The sequence below is a fragment of the Solenopsis invicta genome, chromosome 16 (genome assembly GCF_016802725.1).
Source record: "Solenopsis invicta isolate M01_SB chromosome 16, UNIL_Sinv_3.0, whole genome shotgun sequence".
In the NCBI taxonomy this organism is placed as follows: Eukaryota; Metazoa; Arthropoda; class Insecta; order Hymenoptera; family Formicidae; genus Solenopsis; species Solenopsis invicta.
The window spans coordinates 13889436-13903326 of NC_052679.1; the positions used below are offsets into that span (position 1 = coordinate 13889436).

The window sequence follows — 13891 nt, forward strand, 5'->3', positions numbered from 1 at the left end:
TATATATACCTGTGATTTTATATACTTTCTCAGACTCAACCAAACTGCGCGCCGTTACTTTCGGTCATATAACACAGTTATGATCGAATAAGAGTTAGTAATATCACCTTTATTAAATTAAAATTAATTTAATAATACTTGATGCTTACTAGCATCTATATTAACCCCCCTTTCCTCCCTGAAAAAACTGTAAAGAATTTATTGCGAAAAATATCACCTCAGCCAGGGTTCGAACCTGGGACCTCCCGAATCTCCGGTACGGGTGTCTTAGCCAACTCGACCACTGAGGCTGTGATGATATTTCTCGCAATAACTGACTATGAGTTAGAACGCATGTGATGGCAGTGTGATTTCAAACTAGAGAGATATTCGACCGATACATGTAACATACAATTTCAAATAAGAAGGCCTTTTCAGGGGGAGAAAGAGTTAATATAGATGCTAGTAAGCATCAAGTATTATTAAATTAATTTTAATTTAATAAAGGTGATATTACTAACTCTTATTCGATCATAACTGTGTTATATGACCGAAAGTAACGGCGCGCAGTTTGGTTGAGTCTGAGAAAGTATATAAAATCACACGTATATATAAACCACTAAGTTTAGCTATGACCGAATAGGTCTTCTTATTTGAAATTGTATGTTACATGTATCGGTCGAATATCTCTCTAGTTTAAATAATATTGACTTGATTAAAATAATTTACAGCATGTGTATTTCTGTCTGTGATGTCAGTCATCCATATATTGATATCAACATATGTAGATATCTGTTTTACACTTCAATAAAATATTTGAATTCTTTTTGAACGAACGAATTATCGAGTGCCCATATTTATTCGTTTTTAATATCTAAAAATGAAATCAATAACTGTTAACATATATAATGTATAACTTTTATGTTATGAATATTTATGTTATGTACGGGATTAAGTTTTCTGGTTAAAATTAATTAAGTTTCAAGCGTATATTTTCTGCTTTTTAATTCTCAAAATAAAACGATAATGAAAATGAATGCGGGACAGCGTTATATTTTTAAGTTGACGTATCTGACGATTTTCCCCTTCGTATTTTCTACACGTATTTAACAAATAGGTCTCTATATTTGCGCATATATCGGTGTTATTAACATAATGATTTTTATTATTATTGCAATCATTATTATTAAGATACTTATTATTATTAAAAGTATTTGCCATATATTTATATAAAACAATGTTATAAATATAAACTGACATAACGTGAAAACGTGCAAATCATTAACAATAACCATTTTTGCATGTATAAAATTATCATGAAAAACAGCATCACGATATCATATCGGAGAAGAGCCAGACATTACAAACTGTCACGTTTGGTATGTGTTCATGACGCATATCGGCAATTTGTTTCCGAATGTCTTCACATTTTGGGGTAGCATTACAAAAATTATTCTTTTCGTATGCAGTATCTATACTTTCTTTTTTCATTGTAGACATTATCTAGCTAGTTATTAACCAGAGAGTTTCCAGCGAAACTACCGTCACGCGCATTGTCCTGTTCTTGCGATTTGTATCTGTATGCAACTGTAAAATATAATTTTCCTGTTATTCTAGAAAAGCGGAATTTTCCTGTTATACTATTCCAGAAAAACGGTATTTAGTTCCCTGATAAATTGCTGCATGCTATATTACAAAGATAGCAAATGAAGACGATGCTTGCAATTACGCAAAATAATCGTATCACATTTAAAAATATCGAGCACTAGATACAAAACTAAATTGTTTACAAATAAGAAGAAACTATGCAACATGGTTTAATTTACTACTAATACCATATTTAAAAAATGCCTTAAAATTGTGTTGATACATATATACAGAGAGTACTCGTATAAGTGGCCACCCCCTTTTATCTCGTAAACTAACAGAGATAGATTCAATAAATATAATATCAAATTAAATGGCTTAAGCTAAACTTTATTGTGAGCACAGTGGTTACTTAAAGAAATTATTTATGTTAAAGAACGGAGAGACATACGTAACTTTTGTATGGTAAAGTGAACATTTTTATATAATAAAAATTGTAGCGCGCGTTCTTTCTAACGAGTACAATAATGTATGATATATCAAAATTATTTTACAAATTATACAAGTTATGTCAGTTTAAAGTTCCGTGGGCGAATAGTACCATTTCAGTTTCGTCGGAAGTTAGTCACACCGCAGGGTGGCTAACTTCCAACGCTAACATGTTGACATCCTGATTATAATATTTCGTGTATGTAAAATATAACTAACAAAAATACGAAAGTCTACAAATTTATAAAATTATTAAAATATTTAATAAAATTATGAAGTATTTAACATTTTGTATAGCAAAAATAATAATTCGTATCAATAACACACTCAGAGAAAAATTATGTTTACATTGATAAAATAGTTTTTTTAATTTAGTATTTTTAAGTTGAAGTAAAAATATCTCTGGAAAATAAAAAATTTATTTTATTTCAAAAAAATGGACGTTATTAACTCTATCGAATTAAAGTCTTTTATCAAACCATAACTGCTCTCGTGGAAATATGAATGGTAGAGTGAAATCTAAAGTTCTAAAGCATATGAAATCTAAATAATATCCACAATATTTGATATCAAAACAGTTTAAAATATTATTTAACGAATTACTTCCGGTTTACATGACAATACCATACATTTTTCTTCTTTCAACCCTATACATTCAGAATAAATTATTATTCAATGCAAGTGTAACATTTTTCTTCTCTGAAAGTACGTTTAGCGTAGCACAAGCTTCGTACACTGTAATATGAAAGTTGTATAGTCTTTTCTGCATTATGCAGGTGAATCTCGTTATACAACCAACTCGCTCACTGCCGTCTATGCAACGAGCCGATCAGAGATCTTTGCTTCTTCTCGTACTTGTATGAGAAATTCTCATTATCTATTTCTTTTTGTCGAAGACTCAAAGTTATTTTTATAATTTTGATAAAAAGTTTCATAAATATTTGTTCCTTCATCTTTTTCTCTCTAAAAATTGGATTTATCAATGCAATCATGAAGGCAAAAATAAGAATGCTCACTAATGTGTAGTTTATATCCAAATATCGAGCCCAAGGCTACCAGGTGTATTCTCGGTATAAAATCGTACAGCTGATATCGACGCGATTCGCTTAATGTAGTTACATTACACAGTCATGTCGCTCTACTAGGTTACCAAGACTAGAATTTCGTATGTTGCTAGCAGTATGCGCGGAATACAAATTACCCCCTTTACTTTTAAATGAAGATGCAGCCACATTCAAAACATTTGTTTCATTACGTGAGTAGTCTCTCTCTCTCTCTCTCTCTTTCTTATTTTGTTCGTCCATAATCTGTCCTTTACATCAGAAGAACTGCAAATGAAAGTTCCACAAGTGTTGGCGTAGTTCGTCGTTCGCAGTTTGCAGTATAAGCTCGGTTAAAGTTTTGTCACTTCGAGATAATTGTTAATACTCTGCTATAATAGGAATTGCATTTAATTGCGAAGAGGTGCGTCTTAACTTTAATAGTACTAATTGGCAGCTGTATTTATCAGCAAGATGTCGTTCATACATTTCTTAACTTTAACATTAATTTATTCAAGAATTGGAAATAATTTGTGTTTCTTTTTTATTTTTGTTTGTTATTAATGCTTTCTCTTATTCGGTTAAAAACTTATTGCTGATTATAATAAGAAAACGAATATTTAAAAGAAGCTGTAAAAGTATTAAATAACTTTAATTTATTGTTTATTTATAAATATTTAATCTTATTTAATTAATAAATACAACGGTAACATTATTTATTTACAATGTGTTTTAAATTAATATTACATTTAATCGATAATACAAATTTCTAGATTATCTTTCAGACATTTTCTCATTATAATAGTTAACATCATTTAGCTTGCGGAACATTAATACGTAGTTAAATTTGCAACTTTTAACCAAAGTTGTAAGATGTGTCTATCTCGATGTGATGATTGCCAAATGTACAACGAAGGTCGATCCGTCATAATCTCCATACTCGATCTATCCTGAAATAATTTCAGTAACCTCACTCTGTTCAATCAACAAATATCTCCATTAAAAGAGATCTGCATCGGCTTGCTGGTATTAAACACACAGAATAACCAGAAGTCACGTTTATTCTGCGAACGCATAACCACTAACAGTCTATTTATTCGTACGATGCAGCTTCGCGTAATTGATACATGGTTCAGTTTGGCTGACCATGTTGCTGCATCTCGATTCTCACAAAAAGAGAAAAGTATTGTTGTAACAGCGATAATATGACAGTGTATCATGTCTATGACGTAATGCACGATTTATATACGACCGTTACGTCTACAACATTTTTCTCAATATTTCCGGCAAGCGTGTCCGGAATTTTTCACATTTTTCAGAATCGTAAGAGTAAGTGACCACGTATATGTAATCACATCCTATACATTTACGTTACGCTTAAAACCGCAAAGATTCCTCTTTCATGAATAATAATGTAAAAGGATACGTCTCTAATAAATAATATATTTTCAGAAATATTTCATAACACGACAAAGCCATATCGTTATTTGTCATTAATTTTCTATAATTTCTCATAGAATTTATCAATCAAAACATCTTTTCAAATCTAATAAAATTTTATTGGTTTGCAGTGTTATATCTATAATTGTAATCACCAGTGATTATTCATTGTCTCTCAGTGATTCCGATTAAGAGGATACTCTCACTGGGACCGAAATCAGTGTACTATTACATAAAAACAATCTATATCACTGACTGTTATTATTATACGTATACTTTGGAGAAAATTTTTCTAAGAATATTTCATATAATTTTTCAGAATTGTTATATAAATTTTAGAATTTTTCAGAATTTCTCTATATAACTTTTATAACTTTCTCATATTTTCTCGTATTTTTTATACAAATTGGAACACTTTTCAGACATGCCTATAAATATCTTTAATTTATGATGCAATCTGAAAAAGTCTAAAGGTTTTTTTCAAAAGTTACAGAATAAGAAATTTTAGACTCTTTCAGGATTCATATCTATGAAAAATTTTAAGAAAATATGATTTTTCTTACTATTGGTAGTTCTGAAAAATGTTCCATTTCATATAAAAATCTAAAAAAAATTTTTACCAGTAGGAGTAGAAATCACTTTACATTTTCATTGTTTTTTAGTGAACAATACATCTGATTTCGATTTTGATAGATTGTTAATAATATTTTACGAAATCGTTTTCATAAAATTTAATTTAAGATATCGCAATGGTCAATGTATACGATCAATTGGTTTGAATAATCAAATTAGGTAAATTTGAGAACAAAGTTAATAAATCAATATATTTTATATCATCGTGTAATAATTTAGCGATATAAATATATGCGCATATAAATAAATTTTTAACGTACACAACAGTTTGCCGCAGACGATGGATTTTTGCTGTGAACATCGGTATTCCGAGGATAATAGCAGAATTGTATACTTCGCCCATTATGATCTAGCTGAGGTCAGACTAAAGCCGAGTATTTATGTAATGTGGCCGTGTCGCTGTAATGCATGCATTGCGCATCCGTTGACACAGGGTTACTGAGCGTGTTAATTACTAGGCGGTCGTTATGCGTCATAAATTAATATTTCAATTACGATTTCGCTAATGCCGTACCGTCAGTACGATTCACGTATTCCGACCATACAAATTTTAGCAGGCAACGTATAGAGTTTCGCGTGTATGAAATTGAATATAAATTATTGTCGATATTGGAGAATGGAAATCTCGTTAATTTTCGAACGATTATTTCGATAATTCGTATGACACTTAGTGAATGAAGTCGCAAGTACGAAATGTACGAATAATTGGCGCGGTAAAAGTAATGTAAACAATGTAAAGTCGTAGGTACAGAGTGCTCTTACCCTCGCAAACATTTTCGCCGGTGTCAGATGCCGTGTATTGCTTTTGATATTACACGAAAGTTTTCTTACTCGGGCTTCTTTCTACTACACGAAATTCCAGTACAAATATCAGATCTACTACAGGCTTTGTTCCAATGATGAGAACAATATCGATTCTTCAAATTGAATCAGGAAATCCTCTTGTCGATTCCGTGACATAGTATTTGAGCAAGATAATATTTCATATTGTATATCTTGCACATTATTTTTATTAATTTTTAATCTTTCCGTGCATGCGCGCGGGCCTCTCTCTCTCTCTGTGTGTGTGTGTGTGTGTGTGTGTGTGTGTGTGTGTGCGCGTGCGTGCGTGCGCGCGTGCGTGCGTGCGTGCGTGCGTGCGTGCATGTGCGTGTGCGTGTGCGTGTGCGTGTGCGTGTGCGTGTGCGTGTGCGTGTGCGTGTGCGTGTGCGTGTGCGTGTGCGTGTGCGTGTGCGTGTGCGTGTGCGTGTGCGTGTGCGCGCGTGTGTGTGTGTGTGTTTGTACGCACATACTTGCATATATGCATATACATGTATATATAAATTTTGAAATGTCTGTACTAACTCAACGTCGAAGTAATAATACATAATCCGTTGGCGTTGCTCGAGAAAGTACATAAAAAATATTAAGATTAATGTTTAAACACCTGTTTGCGTAGCGCAACGTTCTGCAATTCAAATGGACTTAACATTTGCATTAGTAAAATAAAAAAAAAAAAGGGTGAACACAGTTATATAACCTTCGTTCGCATGACGAGAAGCTCGATCGCGCGGGACGAGAAAGCATTGCGGCTACATTGTCATTCCAGATTCATGAATAAATACCTGCTGGTGGCCATAAAAAAATTCTGTTCCGTGAATATCGCGGAAATCCCCGAGCCAATAGTAGATAAAACAAAACTGCTGGCGCTGTACGGTTGTATATAAATTCTTGCCAGCTTGTTTGTGAATATTCCGGCCACCTGCTCCTAGATTGATATCCACTATCTTGTACATCGCTCGACCTATCAAATCGGTATTGCGCGGAACAATCCATAAAGAAGTGCCGATAGTTCAGATTACGCAATTTTTTTTTACGGATGTACTGATTGTGAGTAATGGCGTGAGCAATGCTATGATATATCGTAAAAGATGCGTGCGTCGTTATTAACAGAATTGAGGAATTACAACTACTCCATTATTCTAATTTATCTTCCTTTTGTTGAGATAATTTAATTAATATTGAAAAATATATTGGGATATATGCATACATATTTATATATGTAATGTTGTTTATAAATTTTTATAAAACGCAGACGAAGTTCTCGCATATGAAAAATTGATTATAATTCATATTTCCCTTATGTATATTTATATTTATCCAGGTTATTTTAGTATTTAGCGGAAAATGGATTGAAGTTTAATTTGCAATAAATCATTTATTTTTGCATATTTTTCTCTCACACTTTGTATAGATGTGGAAAATAGAAACGTAACCATATATAAAAAGCTTTTTCCAATAAATTTTACATCGTGTGTGAAAAATAATTGAAATATAAAAGCGGCTTTTAAAATTTATTCCGACACGATTGGAAGAATTGCGAACGTATCCAAGCTGGTGATGTGCAATTGTCGTTGACATTATGTAGTACTGTGCTGACACAAATACGAGCCAAAAGTCGTTTAGCGAAAACATTTACGAAGCGTGCATGTAGTCGAGTAGGTGTTCAGTATCATCCTCTGAACGGAAGTTATTCATCCTGCGTAGGTGTATACGTGTATATAGGAAAATAAGCGGCAACAATTTTTTAATATATATCCATAAAACAGAAGTAACATGAAAAAATCAAGCTTTTACTAACTTTTACTAACAAAATCCTTTATATTTGCATGATATTTGGTTGGAGCAAATTAATTTTACTTTGATAAATATAAATGCAGCTCGTATTCGTTTGAGAATTAATAGGATATTTCTCAAAACATTCAAAAAATTATAAAAAAAATTACGAATTACTTTATATTACATTTAAAAATAGTAGAAAAAATTTGGCAGTTATTTTCTATTTAAATAAAATATTATTTCCATTAAAAGTAAACATGTGCTGTAATAAAAATATAATTAATAATGAAATAAGAAGTAATAAAAGAAATTTGTATTCTTTTATTTAAATATTCAAGATGTAGTATGATAATGTTTCAATGTGATGCAGAAGTTCTGTAAAATAAACAAAATTTATTTATTTACAAAATAACTAAACAAGCAATCACAGTGAAGCTTTGATCATTTTAAATATTTAAATTTTTATTTACATAAAAAAATTGAGATTTTCTTAAGCCTTCGTGAGCACTGTAATGCAAAATCACACCAACACTTTTTTGAAAGCTATGCAGAACTATTCTTAAAACGAAGTAGTGCTGCCATCAGTTCGTAATAAAAGCAGGGAATGACTAGTATTTCCTATGAATAAAAGTCGTTAGTACTTTTCTTGAGGCAGATTAAAAAGTAAATCAAAACTAGTGTTAATTAGAATTAAAGTGCAACAAGATTTTTTTTTAATTCTAACGAATTTTAAAAATTTATAATTTTTTTCTTTATTTTATTGTGAGGTATATCTGTTTCAAGAATGTACAAGTTAAAATTTTCTTAAGAGCTATATTATGTTTAGATTATGATTTTTTAGCAACTCGTACATATTACTGGTTTTCATTGTTGCCTCTAATATATCAGACATTTCTTTCTCTTTTCCATTAAAAAATTGTACGTTTTATAATAAAAATAATGAACATTTTTGACAAAATTTTCACATTAATCACAATTTTTATGTTTCTTAAAATTATTTATTTTCAATATCAAACAAAAACTAGGTTGTTGGAAAATTTAAAAAAAAGACAATACATACGTCTTAGAGTACTATAATATATCTTTCCTCCTCAGAATATGCAATTTGAATTTTTTAATTCCAATAGTTATAAAAAATGTTAGCCGTTAAAAGAAAATGTCACTTTTTTCAAAACAGGTTTCAGTTTAACTTTTTAACCAATATAATAATGTAATTATATAATAATGTTTTCCGACGTTATCACTAAAATAAAGTTATTCTTTACCATTTTTCCTAGAAATAAAAAAAATTAAGCAAATCAGCTTTATTGTAAATGGAATTATGAACCTCAAAATTTGCGCGGTGCGAATTCACTATGTGAAATTAAGTTACACGAAAGATTTGTGCGCACGTAGGGTTAATGCTGTAAAAAATAATTTTATTTTTAATAATAAATAAATATTAAAAATATATTATTAAATAAAAATGTAATCTTTTATTCATACAACTTTCATATGTATGTAATTTATTTGAAGTGTTAATATTAAACATATTTCCAAATTTTATTTACTTTTGCAGGGACTGTATGTCCGATACATCCTCAAATATGGATTTTTTGCTTCTTTTCCAAAAATTTAAACACATGATAAAAAATAATGATTTAACAGGTATTTTAAAGTTTTACAAAAACTTTACAGTTGAGAAGCGTATGAGATGTAGGTAGAAACTGTCGAGTCAAAAAATAATACGTGAATATTTATATTGCTTTCTATTCTATATCCCATCAAGTAAAATCTCCAAGGATATGTACAAGCACATTTTAGTCAGGTGAATGACTTGAAATACAGGTCGATCTCGTAAAATGGTGTTTGAGAGCTACCGGCCTGGGTTAAAGGTATTATCAATTTATTTCTTGCTCTCTTAACTTTGTCTACTTCGTGACATCGGATCTCAAAGGAATAGTAGCAGCAGTTCTTTCAAAATCGATATTTTCTACGACATATCGTATCTAGTGTAAAGACACTTTTCTGATCCATTGCCATTGGTGGCAATATGCAATATGTTACAGAATCGAAGAAACTAGATTTTATGATAACAAGACTCATAAGATCAAAAAGTGATAAATAAAAAGTTATAAATAAATTGGTCAATGCGAAAAAGAAATGAGCCACATTTTTTACGAAAATCATTTTTCTTTTTTTGTTCATTGTAATGAACAGACATATTTTCAATGCAAATATGGCACTTGTCCTAGGTTTCGAAGGGTCTAAAGTGGTACATTGAAAATAAGCACAAAGAGCTCACTAGTCCAAGACTTATCTCTTTTCTTCTCGTCTCTTTCTGTTTTTTGCCTTGTTTAACAATGCCCCTTTATTTTCATATTTGACTTTACAGTTTTCAAACAAAATGATGCATTTACCTCTTCTTTTCTTACATGACCTCATCCTTGATCACAAACAATATAGAGGAAAGTCACCAATACTAGCACATATCACTCTATTTTTGAATAATATTTCGTAAACAAAAGCAAAAAATAAAAATATGAAAACAAATTGGAAAGTGTCTAGTTCTATCACATGGAATAACAGTTTTTAAAATACTATTTGTATTTTGTAGCAATCAATGTTTTCTCAACATAACTCAAAAGAAGCGTCTGAAATACTGGGCCTTAAAAATCAAATGGTAGACAGTAATAGCAGAATTCAGATATGATCCCAGAGTAGGAGCCAATTACAAAATAAATTGATAAGCTAAGTAGAAAAATGTATTTTTGTGTATTAAGTGACAAAAGTTTATAAAAATTGAAAAAATTAAAAGGCTAAAATTGAACTCTTCCACATCCAGTCTTTTTGTCACGTTTGACATATCTCCGTATATACTAACGTATTTATTCTACCTCAAGGTATTAAAGAAAATATGAAAAAATTCATGAAACATCTAACAACATTGTAGTTGAAGATATCACATAATTATTACATAAGATACTGGAAAGCCTATGTTGGTCACAGTTCTTAATGCCAAATAGTGAATTATAATTTTTACAATCTCCAACTAATTCAAGTTGCGCGCCGCATGTTCGTCAGACTTCCAACACAATCATAAAGCTGGAATATGTAATATTAATGCTTTAGAAGCATATATAAGATTCCTTCTCCCCAGAGAAACTGTAAAGCATTTTATTGCGAAGAAACAACAACTCAGCCAGGGTTCGAACCTGGATCCCGCAAATTCCATGCCAGCAGCATAATTATACATTGTCTATTCTCTTGGAGAGGTGTACCCGTTTATCTTGCATAACGATTTTGTATTCAAACACTACAAGAAAATATGAAAATGAAAAATATAAACAAAACAATTTTATGAAATTACAAACATAAAATGATCTAACGTTATCAATAATATAATCATTAATATTTAAATTAAGCAAATTGCAAAAATGAATTATGCAAATTTTGTTCTTTTGAAAAATTCGTTATACATATAAAAAAAAACCATGAATGTATAAATGGATTGGATTTTTCTTTAATTATCTAAGCAAATCAAGTTGTTATCAATATTAATACAGTGCAATGTTTTGCTTTCAAAAAATAAGGGGACGCTGCTTTAGAAGGGCTATGCTAGTATTGGTGACTTTTTTTGAATCTTCATTTCAGGATATATAAAAATATAAAAATTTTATAAAATGTTTTAACATTACGTTTGAGTATCGTGTAAAATTGGAACACAATTCACTTATTGGTATAAAAGTTATTTAATTTTTTCTTTGCTTTTTACTTTTATGTAAAATCGCGTTTTGTAATATTATATTAATATTATAGTAACTTTATATTACTTATATATTTAATAATATATTAATAATATAATTATTGTGTATATTTATATACTAATATAATAATAATAATTTATATTTTCGTATAATAATATTAATTATATAATACAAACAAGCGTTTCAAAAATCGAGAATCAAAAATATTACGTTATGAATGTCGTATTTAAATACCCCAAAGTAATTTTGTTAGTTTTTCCACTGTAATTAAAATTAAATAATTTTTTTGAAAAATTTGAAATATGTGACTCGTTCTGTTTCGATACTTAGCGATTCGAACATAGAGATTAATTCATGTATAATAAGCTCATATGTAATAAAGGGAAATCAACAGTAATTTATGCAAACAAATGCTTCGAAAGAATCGGCTTTTCAAGGATTACATTTTTTTTTAAAACCATTTGCAAGATAATTGAGTATGTAATCATTGTGCTTCAAGATGGTAACCGGAAATAGTCGGGATACACCAAAGTTCTCTAGGAAATGCTGGTCTTTAACGCGTAATGCATTTTCACCCTCCCTCTCATGTCTATGTCTTCCTTTTGTTATTTTTCTTTTTTTTTACTTCTTTATCTAGCAGCTTTTAGCCGAAACCTTTCTGTGTCCACCAAGTAATCGCGTGATCTAAGTGTAGTGGTATTTGTGCTTTCAGCACATATCTAGATGCACCACACTGCCTGCTGCATTGCGATAGATCCTGAAGTATCTGAGATAGATAAAGAATTCTATAGATTCCATCTGTATATAAATAGATTTTTCCATATTTTATACGTTGAAATAGTTACGTATATCTGCACATATACAATAGAATGCAGATGAATCTATTTATATATGTATGTACACGTATATGTACAATCGTGAATATATAGAGTGTGTCCGATACATTTTAGTTATATTAAATACGACTTCTTTTAAAGACGATTTTGAAGTAGAGTATTCTACAGAGAAAATTTGATTTGCCATACTTTCCAACTACTTTCAATATATATTTTAGTTAGCTAAACTTTAAATTAAAATTCTGTTAAAGTCGAGTTTACTTTAAGCTTCAATCTACTTTAATCTTTAATTATCTATAAGAGAACTATTGATTTTTCAAAATTAAAAAAAAATATTTTCTTAGAGTTCGACTTGTGGTACTCGCGGTAGAGATAACATCTTGCACTTGCGCTTCGGACACTCTATACATATATATATATTTATGAAACAGCAACGGATGAGGCGCGATGCAAAGTTTCCTTCGCTTTTACGGAAACTTCCAAGTTCCGATCTCGCCAGCAGCTTGCGGCATCAGTCCGAATTCAGAAAAGTCAACTTGCGGCTGGAATTAAGTGCTAAGTGATTTCTACTGTTTCCGGCGCGACAATAATATCACTGCTTCTTAGTGTGGCATCCTGATCTTACGTCTTTAATGTTCGTGTGACTGTCGTATAATAGTATAGGCAGCCGAAGAGTCGTGGGAAGACATCCCTTCGCGCTTCTCCGTGTCACAGCTTACGGATCACCTGTCGGAGTTCTCACAGTGTACTATAATGCTTGAGGGAACGGGTTCCGTCATGCAAGAAAAAGATCATGTTAGGTATTGATGAAGAATGACAATTTAGAGCTTAATGCATCTATCTTCTGTAGGTATGATTTGTTTATCTTGGGAAGAGACTAAAAGCATTGTATGGTGACGTTTGAAAAGAGCGCAAATTCTCATATGCCGTTGGCATTGTACATAACATTAGATAAAAATAATATTCTTCATTGTAATGTAATTCCTTCCATTTGCACCCTTTTATAAATTATTTTTAATCTTGCATAAAAATATAAGTTATTTATGTCTGTTTTTGTTGTTCAAAAATAAATTATTTTATAAACCTCATATTATGACTGATCAATATGCGCGCAAGTTGTGCATGTCTATGAACAAACAATCGTAGCATGTTAATTATATGTCGTGACACAGGTACACTTACGAGTCCGTTGTTAATCGTATGCGCGTTTTTTCTCGTTCGTGGAAAAGTCTATTGCTCTTTTTTCTATAACTATCGCAAAGAATGTTAGAAATAGAATGTTGACTTGAGAATGCTCGAGTCAATGCCGGGGAACGTGACTGAACAATGATGTCTCCGAGTGTTTTAGAGCGGCCTGGCGCCCCACTTCAGCAGTCAAGAGGCCGTAGTCGCTTTTAACATCGCACATGCTATTCTCAGCATGTATGGTATAGACGTTATAACGTACATGTGTGATGCGAGAGCAGAATTAGTTCTGCTGTCATTTAAAATATTCTCTGGGTCTCTCGGACAGTTCCGTTCACGAGAAAGTAGCAGTGCCAGC

General features: G+C 31.0%; 1 protein-coding gene and 1 non-coding gene across 2 annotated transcripts in view; one reads left to right on the forward strand and one right to left on the reverse strand.

Moving 5' to 3' along the window:
• Positions 1-13891, forward strand: part of LOC105204975 (suppressor of lurcher protein 1) — a 486519-nt gene that overhangs the window by 94104 nt on the left and 378524 nt on the right. The gene's annotated exons all lie outside the window — the stretch shown is intronic.
• Trnas-gga lies at positions 215-290 on the reverse strand. The gene has a single exon. It is a non-coding gene; the product is annotated as a tRNA-Ser (tRNA).